The following is an 11,395-nucleotide window of genomic DNA, read 5'->3' as shown; positions in this document are numbered from 1 at the left end:
ATGTGCCAGGCATTATGCTAAACAATGAGAATTTTTTAACATTTGTTTTTTTTAAATTCTGAATTTCAAATTCTCTCTCTCTCTCTGTCTCTGTCTCTCTCTGTCTCTGTCTGTCTGTCTGTCTGTCTCTCTTCCCTCTCCTCTCCCTGAGATGGTAAGCAATTTACTATGTTATACATGTATAATCATGGAAAATACATTCCCATATTAATGATGTTGTGAGAGAACACAAACAAAAAAAAAACCATGAAAAAAATAAAGTGAAAAACAACAATTCGATCTGTATTCAGACTTGCTGTTCCTTCTCTATAAACCTCTATTTCCTGTCTGTTTTTGCTGACATTGTTTCCCACAACTATATGTTCTTTTTTTACCTCTGCCTCCTATAACCCTTAATTTTCTTCAAAATTCATCTCAGTTGCCATCTCATATAGAAAAACTATCTCTTCCTCTCCAGCTGCTAATTCCATTACAACAAATTTTATATTAAATTTTCAACATATATATTGTTCTCTCCCTCCTCCTCCTCTCCTCAATAGAACACAAGATTTTTGAAGGCAGGGACTATTTCCATTTTTTCTTTATATACCCATTGCCTAGCACACTCTTGGTACAAAGTAGGTATTTATGTGGTAGGGAGCTGACTGGGGAATCCCTGATCAGTTGAGGTACCCCCCACCCCCACCCCACGTCATTTGATGAAATTCTAGTACTTAAGGACAGGTAACAGATAATGAGATGTTAAAGTTTTCTCCAAGATTTAGAATAGATAATTCTCAGATTGCAAAAGTTCTATTCACAGTTTGTTAAAGGAAGTAAAAGAATGTAGAGTTCAAATGTAGACTTTTCACCAGGAGAAAAGACATCAGGATCCTACTGTGTATGAGTCTGTTTGACTACAAGTGTTCCCTATATGTGTGCCTTCCTACTGGTGTTTTTTGTGTGTGCGTGTCCACTCTTCTATTGGATACTACATTTGTATGAGAGGTTTATGGGGGAAATGTTTTGGTGCTACTGTTTATGCTATACCATTTCAATAAATGCCTTTGCCTTGAGCTAACCTGGGTGACTAGAGCAATGGTGTTAAATTCATATAGAAACAAGGCCTGTTGAACCATGCAAAAGGATTTCTGGAAATTGCTTATTGACTTAGAAAACCATATGTGTTTATATATTTCTTTTTTTATTAACACATCAAAACATTAAACTCAGGAGCTACATTTTAATCTGGTTTGGCAGTAGTAGGAGTACTTTGAACCACACAAGGCCCCCTGGACTATATATTTGACAGCTCTGACCTAGAGTAAAGGTAAATGCATTGATGGGGGTTTCTAAGGTATAGTTTTAGGGGTGTGGAATCAGAGCATATCTGAAACCAGGGGAACTAACCTTGGAAAGTAAGTTGCTGGGATATGCTGAAGGGGCTGCTATACTTGGGGGAATGCTTATTGAATTATTGGGTTATTCCATTTTATCCTTTCTTTATGTATCAGTCAATCAGTCAATTGACATTTACTACACAGACGCAAAAGCATCCCATCACTCCTCATCCTGCACGGCCTCGTAGCTGTTTTTCTTTTCGTAGAGTCCCCATGCAGATCCCCTAGGTTGTGGTATCTCTGCTGAGTGGGTGGCTTAGCTGGCTTTCCAGGGTCTGTTACTTTCTATAATATGACTCTCTTCTCTGCTACTACTTATCATACTCCTTGAAACTGCCTTCTCCCTCTGATGACAGTGTCTTGGTATTTGTGTCTAGAGTGAGTCTTTTTCCCAATGAATGTATTGTCTCTTACTAGTCAAGGACCTTTCCTTCAAATTGATATTGGTCAATATAGGTGGAAAGGCTGAAGAAATTCTATTCTTCCTTCCTTGTAGGAGTCTCCTCCATAGGTAGCTCCCCATTTTCAGTCTCTCTCATTCTTTAACTGTTTGATCGTTTGTTGCCTACTTTACTGCCAAATGGCATGACAGATGTGGGGTGAGAAGAGAGAAATCCCCTCCTATTCTTTCACTCCACAACCATACAGAGCCTTGACTGACTTAAGGACTTCAGAATTCAGCAGTTTAACCTCTTGTATGTTAGGTGGATTTGTTTTCTTTTTAAGATACTAGGCCCCAGGATCCATGGCCATAAACAATCTACTACTTCCCATTACATCTCACTGCACTTGTGCAGTGAGATATAAGATAATATAAACATTTGAGTTAAGTTGTAAACAGCACACTGCACATGTCTCTGTGCTAAAGCACCATGCTGTTGCTAAAGTTAATGTAAACTTGTGAGGCTATTGTTGGCAAATTGCTTTCTTTGTGTGGCCCTCTGTATATCAAGTGAATACTAGTCAGCAAGTGGGGAAGAAAACTGGAATGCTGTGCTTGCCTCGACTGGCCCCTATTGAGACTTAGAGGAATGTTGTAGGAATTGGAACTCTTATTCTTGTCTGCCCCTACGAGAAGAGTAATTAGGGGATGCTGTAGAAGCTGGTGCTCCCATTATCAGCAATCCCCTTGAGAAGAATAAAGAAAATAATCCTCTTTCATTTCTCTGCTGCTGTCCTTCTGGCTGCCGGGATCAAGAGTAAACCTGCTAGAGGCTGGAGCCCAAAAGCTCCTGTCTTATACCCCTCCAGAGGTATAGCTAATTTTTTTTTCTTTTTAGAGGGGGAGGAAGGGCAGTTGGGGTTAAGTGACTTGCCCAAGGTCACATGGCTAGTAAGTGTGTCAAGTGTCTGAGGCTGGATTTGAACTCAGGTCCTCCTGACTCCAGGGCCAATGCTCTATTCACTGTACCACCTAGCTGACCTGCTAATTTGTTTTCTCAGTCAATCCAGCTGTTTTTTTCTTGCCTCAATCAGAGAGATGTTCATGACTCATAAAGAGATAGTGCATAGACATATCTTACAGATAGTTTAACACCTGTGATTACATTCTGGGCCTACTGTGACTGCATCAACTTAGGGTGGGATGGGGGAACTCCCTACCATATATGTGTATATATAAGGGAATTCGTTTCAGGCACAATTTATGGCCAGTACAAAGGCCTGGAGTTGAGAGATTGGTGAATGGAGTGTTATACATGGAGAACTGGGGAATGTTGTTTGTGGGACACCTTGAGAAGGCCACTTTGGTTGAAAAAAATTGTTTGAGCTTAGGTTGTAAAGGGCTTTGAAGGTCAAATAGAAGATTTTACAATATATGTTAGAGACACTGGGTCAATGTGGTAGGAGCAACTCAATTTTTTTGTTGGCTGGACATTATGGTTAAATGCATCTTTTTTTTAGGTGGGGAAAGGGTATTATGGAAAAAGGGGGCCTTAGATGATGGGGTGGTTAGAAACAGAATTTTATTTACCACTGGCAAAAGCAATGTTCAAGATATATAGAGGGCCCTCTTTTTGGAATAAAGAAAAAGAGCCTATTGACCTGTGGGAGTAGTACAAGACATTTTTGAAGAAGTCTACATCAAAAATATTCCCTGACTCTTATAATGTTTTAAAAATTTTTATTTTTTTTATTTTTTCAAGCAACAATTATTGTATTAATCTTTCCCTTTCTCTGTTCCCCCACACCTTAATGAGCAAAAATACCCCCAAAACAAAACTCAAATCTGAAAAATAAATCCTTTAACACATCTCTACATGATCTAGCAAAATAAATTCCCACATTACTAGCTCTTATAACTTCATTGGAAAGGTTGGATTACCAATAAAAGGAGGATGGTGTGACTCCATATATGATTTTCCTTAAGAATAGTTTAGAAATGGAGAAATGTTAACAAGTTCAGCTGATTACTTTGAATCACCTGTCATCATAACTGGCTGCTGCTTTTTGTCATCTACACAACACCAGGACTTGGACAAACTTGGACTGATGTCATCTTGAGCTTTATTCATTTATTTTTGACCTTGATTTATTTGGAGTGGAGGCATTGTTTTTAAAAATCTGTCATGTAGGTTGTCTAAAATGAAACACATTTAGCCCATTTGAGAGAATTCCTCTTGGTCTAATGTTTTTTAAGCTCAAATTACAGTAACTTGCTACAGTTGTACCTCAAGGATCATTGTAGAGATCATTGCCTGGTCTTAGGTTACTTTTCAGCGTAAGACTCTTCAGATAGACTTTTCTACAGTTGACTGCTTGTGAAAAAGGGAATAGATGCCCACAAATGTGCCAGCCAATATGAAGTGGACCTTTCTACATTTTCATTTCATCTACAAACTGAAGTAGAGTTAACTCTGAAAGAGATTACATCCAAACTGAATAAAATGAAACCATGTAAAACTAAAAAAAACCCAAAAAACCCAAAAAACAAAAAACACCTCTCCAGGACTCAATTTATATATCTTAATTTCTTCCAGAGATGCTGAATCAATCACACTTGGCAAAGGAGGTTTGATTATCAAAATCTTGGAAATTAATCTGTAGTTCCTGATTTCTCGAACAATATAATGGGAGCCACTTGCTCTGAGACTTTAGGCAAATCACTTTCTAGGGCTAATTTACCTTATTTGTCAGAATGAGAAGGTTGGACTTTGGGATTTTATGGCCCCTTCTAGTCCTGATGGTCTATGATACCAGAAACTTTTTTTTGGGTCTTTTTGGAGGGGGAAGGTAGGGCAATTGAGGTTAAGTGACTTGCCCAAGGTCATACAGCTAGCGTGTGTTAAGTGTCTGAGTCTGTGTTTGAACCCAAGTTCTCCTGACTCCAGGGCCGGTGCTCAATTCACTGCATCTGCCCCTTGCTAGAAACTTTTAACTGCAGTATTGGGACCATCCTTTCCTTGAGGCATTATGGGACTGGAACAGAAGAAATGCCTGGTTACTGGATCTGTGTTGTTAGTAGTTCCTATGTGGAAAGAATAAAAGGAACTGGCAGGTGGGAGTAACACTGGATTCTATCTCAATAGTCTTTCCTACTAGAGTAGACAAGGCTGGAGGAGCAGAGCCCCTGTCTGTGAGATAAATTGGCCTCAAATAAAAATAATGTTCTCCTTGCAAACAAAGACATTGATTCTGGACTTACCTTGAGTTGTCAGCAGGTGGAGATTGTCATTCTCCAGCCAGAATTCTTTCCTATGACTGCCAAAGCCTCTCTTTTATGCACCCCAGTTCTGAAGGAAGTCCACAGACCCAGTGTGTCTCTGCAAAACTTGTGGAGGAAAGAGAGATCCTTTGGGTCCTTTGTTTTGGGCTTTGGCTTCTCAGGGATAGGAAGAAATTAAACCAAGAAGCCTCACTGAACTCAAATCTGAGTCCCATGAACTGAAACCAAATAACAGCTTTCAACTACACGACTGGGTTACATCTGAAACAGAGTTCACTCAAAGGTAACCTTCCTGGGGAATTTTTTCCTTTTTCTTTTAAAAAAATATTTATTTCTAGTTTTCAACATTTAATTTTATAAGATTTTGAGTTAAAATTTCCCCCCTCTCTTCTCTCCCCTCTCCCCAAGATGTCATGCAATCTGATATAGGCTATACATGTACAAACATATTAAACATATTTCCACATTAGTCATGTTGTGAAAGAAGAATCAGAACAAAAGGAAAAAACCATGAGAAAGAAAAAGCAAAAAACAATAAAAAAGAGAAAATGGTATGCTTTGATATGCATTCAGACTGTAGTTCTTTCTCTGGATGTGGATAGCATTTTGCATTGAGTTTTTTGGAATTATCTTAGATCATTGCATTGCTCAGAAGAGCTAAGTCTATCAAAGTCAGTCAATGTGCAGTGTTCCTGACTATGTACAATGTTATCTTGGTTTTGCTCACTTCACTCAGCATCAGTTCATGCAAGTCTCTAAGTTTTTCTGAAATTTGCCTGCTCACCATTTTTTATGGAACAATAGTATCCATTACATTCATATATCACAACTTGTTCAGCTGTTCCCCTGGGGAAATTTCTAATGCCTCATAGTACTGCTGTAATATGGATTACAGATTTAGGGCTGGAAGGGACCTTAGAAGTTGTCTACTTCAAACTCCTTCTTTTACAGATGAGGAAATTGAGGCCCAGAGAAGTTAAGGAACTTGCCCAAGGTCATTCAGAAAATAAGTAGCTTAGTTGGGACATATTCTAATTCCATATCTAGTATTCTTTTCATTGTGCGTTACTGATCTTTATAATGCTCATTCACTGCTGTCTCACAGAAAGCCACTGTTGAATGCCAAGGGGGCGGGGGGAAGGTGAACTGGAACTAGAAGGAATGTTTTTTTTTTATTTTACAGATGATGATAAAAGAGGGAACACAGAAGGGAAAGTCAGACCAGGGGAGAGTTGTACCAGGCTTTTGGGAGAGGGGCAAGAAGGGGGTTTTCATTTGTTTAGTTTCTACTTACAGTACATCTCCTACCATCAGTGTCCATGTTACATAACACAGTCAGAGGCTTTCAGTTGGAGAGGTAGATGATGTACCAGCCACTCAGGGTATTCCCTTGGGCTAAAAGCTCCTTGTAGTTTCAGGGTCCTAGGCAGAAGAGAAGGGAGTTAAGATGTACCAAAGCTATTTATATAGCTTTTATGTTTCTGTATCTAATTATATTAGCCACATCCCAAGACAGATTCAATGTACTAAGGGACCAAGGAGATTGGGGGTGGGGTAGGAGTGGGGTACTGGTATGAATTAGTAGTCTTTTATCAGGAAAATTTAGACCATGGTGTTTGTGCCCCAGAGGTTCTGCCTCTCCCTTCCCTCCCTTCCTAATGCAGTGAGTGAGAGGGATGGTCACTGAGGAGGTTGTGGAAGTAGGCACACAAGACATGCACAATGGCAATGGCAAAATAATCCTTATGCCTGTCTGGATCCTGCTCCAGGCTCAGCTACCTGCCACCCATTCCTAGAGGGAATGGAGAATCCAGGCTAGAAGTTTGTGTAGGACTGTGGCATATTTAGAATGATGAGCCCAGGGTTTACACTCATCTCTCTGACACAGCAGAAATTCCAAGTCCCTTGCTGGGGAAGGGATGGGGTGGGGAGGAAAGACAGCAGGTTAGGCAGGGCTGCTCCCAGACAACAAAATAGCATCAGGATTTATAACCAACATTCAACTGCTATGTTTTCATTTAACCTAGTAGACGCTAATACCCTTCTAACATAACACATCTTCCCAATATACCCCAAAACATGTATAATGAGTGTGTCCAGGTATTGTTCTGAGTCTACCAACTATCAGAATTTGGTTCTAGCATTGATATTTCCCTGAACAGGGTCTAAAATCCCTCATGACCCATCTCTCATCTCTTTGGAGAGGAGAGCTGCTTGACTCTAGCATCAGAAGTGCTTTCCTATTGGTGGGGGGAATATGTCTCTCAGCTTTAGGGAAGTATTATAAGTCTGGAGAATTGTATAGACTCTTAGAAGAAGTGAAAATATCCTGGGGTAGGAAAGAGAATTACTTTGTTTATGGTCTCATGTGCGAATCTTCATTAGGTTAATAAAGCCTGTCCTATATTATATGCTTTATTACTCTGAATACTTGCTTGAGTTCTTTCCCCTTTATATAGAGACCTAAATATCAGACAAATTCTGATGTTCTCAGGGGAAACCTTAAGTGAAGGCTGGAGTCAGAGATACTCAGAAAGAAACGCCTAACACCAAATCTGGTCTGTATAAAGTTAGAACTCTGGATTTGGTCTCTCTCTCTCTCTCTCTCTCTCTCTCTCTCTCTCTCTCTCTCTCTCTCTCTCTCTCTCTCTCTCTCTCTCTCTCTCTCTCTCTCTCTCTCTCTGTCCTCCCCTCCCCTTTCTTCTCCCCAATACACTTCTACCCTGATGCACATTTACATATTCCTCTACACATAAATACACAATCCAAACACAACATATATATGTGTGTGTGTGTATATGTATACTAAAACAACACATAAACAGAACCCAACACACATACTCAGACATACACTTTCTTTAGAAGGGCCTATATGTCAATTCTCTCTATTGTCTCCATCTTCTCTGTGTAGGACTATAAGCTCCCAGGAAAGGAATCAGGAATTAAGAGATACCACAAATACAATGGCCCAACGTGAGGAAATATTTATGATGATGTTAGACAATGGGAGGTCCTAAAGCTAGGAAGGACTGATAAGAAGGTTCCAATGACCTGTCTCATTGGAGAAGTGGATCCAGATAATGGGGAAGCATCTCTCTGGGCATTACGCCATCCTTCCCTCTGTTAGGTTCCACAGTTTGGGCTGAAGTGCTTAGTGAACCAATATTGTTACAATTCTAGGCTTGGCCCATGCGGGTTGGGGGTTGTTGTTGGTTAGTTGTTTCGTGTCTGACTCTTCATGACCCCATTTGGGGTTTTCTTGGTATAGTGGCAACAACCCAGGATGGCTGCTAGCAAAGGTTCTTAGATCTGCTTTACTAGGAAAGGTAGCTGTTTAAGGGGTCAACAATCTTTTTTAATTACATTCACTAGTTCAGGGGAAAAGTCAGCACCCTGAACTTCAGAGGAAATGCAAGCAGAGAAATAAAGACCAACAGATAGGGCTCTGATTGCCTGAATCAACTATACACTTGATATACATCCCTAGATCCAGAGAGCCTTTACATCAGAGCAGTCAGGGAGTTCTCAATATACAGCCAATCAGAATCTTGGCCAGGCAATCACAAAATCCTTCTTGCAAACCCCCAAAGCAAAATACCAACTCAGAGTATATATCCATTTCTCAGAGCCAGAAGGCATCACAACCCTCAGCACTCACTGCCTAGTTAGAATTGAGCAAAATGTGAAAGCCTTCCTACAAGCAATCTTCCCTTAAAGGGCTCCAGTGAGGCCTATTAATAGGTGGGGAAGATCTTAAATTCCATTAACATTACACTTGGCTAAGACACTGGAGTGTTTTTTTTTTTACCATTTTCTTCTCTATACTCCAGTCCTATAGAGCCACCTTTCTAGTTCTCAGCACTACTCAGCTTTCATTCCACCCATAGAGGTGAAATGTAAACAATTCTTCTACTCTGGGGATTTGGGAAAGTTCTCAATCAAACTGGAGAAGATGTTCCCAGAACTCTTTTTATTCCTGAAGTGAAGCACAGATTAAGTAATCCTGAGCCTTGTGCTTGGACCTACTTTGCCTTTGGCTCTTGGAGAGACTGAAGCCCCTTGGTTTCCTGGGCAGGAGGGGGGCGGGGGGGGGGGACGGGACATACAGGCCAATAACATTTGGTACTACAAAGAAACTTTGATGCCAATTAATCTAACTTCCTCATTTTACAGATGAAGAAATATATTTTTAACATTTCTATCTCTTCTCCACCTATGGGGAGGGAGGAAGGAGTTGGTCCTTGTGGGAAGAAGTCCTGTTGGTAATGATGAAAAATTGATTAAAGGACAGGGCAAAAACCCTGAGGATTGAGGCCATGAGAGAGAAATTGAATCAGAGAAGTGAATCGGAGAATTGGAGGAGAAAAGTGAAATCTTTATCAGCTGTTTCTCTCCCTAATTTGGTTCTGCCTTCTAGGTAGAGCCATATTCCTCATTCTTTTCCACCGGAGTTACTGGCCCTGAAAGGAGATTCCCTAATGCTTAGGATCTGTGCCAAGAAGGTTAGAATTGGGGATAGGTTGTCAAAGACATCACTTGTCATCTCTTATCTTTTATTCTTTCTGATCTAATCATTCCTAGGTTCCTTGGGGACCCTCATTCTCCTGAAAAAATGTAAGAACCCACACTCAGGATGATCCATGAGCTATGGTAAAGATGAAACTCCTTGAACACTTACTGGTGGAGGTCAGGTGTAGGGAAAGAGGAGAGGGCAGCCATTCTGGGAGCCAGTACAGGATGGGCATTTGTAACCTACATCAGGACTTCTTATTTAGTAGTCTGGGGAATGCTAATGGCAAGTGGAATGGCCATGGAGACAGAGCTAGGGACAGGAACTGAGTTGGGAATGGAAATATATCCAAGCATCGAGATGGTGTAGCAATAGGTATAATAAGGTTGGAAACTGGGTCTGAGAGAGGGATTGGCAGGGGCTGGTTGATGTGGGTGGGGGTGGGAGAGGTAGTGGTGGTTGGGGTTTGGTGTCTGACATAAGATGGATGACATCTTCCCAATATAATATGGATGTGGATTTAATTTCTGTGGGTTTCTCGAAAATTCTCCTGATGACAAGGCATAGAGTTATCTTATGTCATTTATATCCTTCCCACCTTTGCTTGATATTGTTTCACACTGGACCGAGGCATATACTCTTCAATTAAGCTGTGTCAGCTTCTCCTTTGGGCACTGAAGCTCCAGGAAAGCTGGGAAGCCTTAGAGGATGGCAAATTTGTCTGAGGGTTTAGACCCACAACTTTTACCTCTGGAATAAAAAGGGGAGAGGCAGAGGAAGGAGGTGACTTTGGTAAATGCTTCACTTCCCAAAAGATAATTACAAACCAGCCTATCCACTTCTACCCACTGCTCTGAGTCCAACTTATTTCATTCCAAATCCAAAAATTTTCCAGGAAAAAGCCTCTAATCTTTTCTACCAATTTTCTAATTCTTCTTGAACTCCAAAGCACTATCCAGTAATGTCCCTAAGAACATCTAAGCCAAAGTAACGCCCCCTCCCAGTCTCATGAACTCAAAAATCCCTCTAAGTCCACCTGGCACATTCTGACACCTTAATCTGACCCCAAATAAAACCATTGCCTGCACTATGCAAGTGGAACTGGGAGCCCCACTGGAGAGTATGTTAGCAGCAATAGCACAGGGGCTGGGAAAGAATTTAATCTTACTTTTTGTAGTAGAAGGAGGAAGAACACAGAAAATTGCGACATGCTGATCATGAAGAAAACTGAACTGTGTCTTTATTTCCCATTTTTTCTTGGACCCACCCCTTCACAAGAGCCACTCTTGTGATAACCCATCTTCTCCCAGATCTACCTATATTCTACTAGCTGGATCAGTGAGTTCTGGAGGGAGGGGAAAGCAGGGAAGGTATTTGGAGCTAAAGGAAGGGCAGCCAATAGACCAGCTAATTTATCCTTGATAAAGAGGGCCTGGCTAATGGTGAGTAGCTTGACCTTTGATAAGTTCATTTCAAAAGCAGAGAAATTCTGGTCAAATCCTGAAGGAGTGAAGATCGCTCTATGTTATGAGGACTGAAAAATCACAGCCTCCCAGTTTCCCAACCTTGTTGAAATGGAACTCAGTGAACCATAGATAATTCTTGGGTTAGAGAAAAAAGCATAAAATTCAAAGAAAACATACTCATGGTATAGATTTATTTAAGAAGAAAAAAAAAAGGAAACCACCACTACCACTACCAAACTGTCCTCAACAGGTCCTTTGTGAGAGGTAGCATGGTGAAGTGGATAGAGTAGTGTCCAACTTGGAGTCAGGAGGTTCAGATATTGCCTCCAATACTTTACTACCTGTGTGACCATGGGCAATTCACTTAACCTCTCTG

Source organism: Petaurus breviceps, unplaced genomic scaffold (assembly GCF_028583685.1).
Source record: "Petaurus breviceps papuanus isolate PSGF00001 unplaced genomic scaffold, PetGlider_PUasm1.0 90383, whole genome shotgun sequence".
Lineage (NCBI taxonomy): Eukaryota > Metazoa > Chordata > Mammalia > Diprotodontia > Petauridae > Petaurus > Petaurus breviceps.
The sequence above is the reverse complement of the archived record's forward strand: the minus strand, read 5'-3'. Positions refer to the sequence as shown.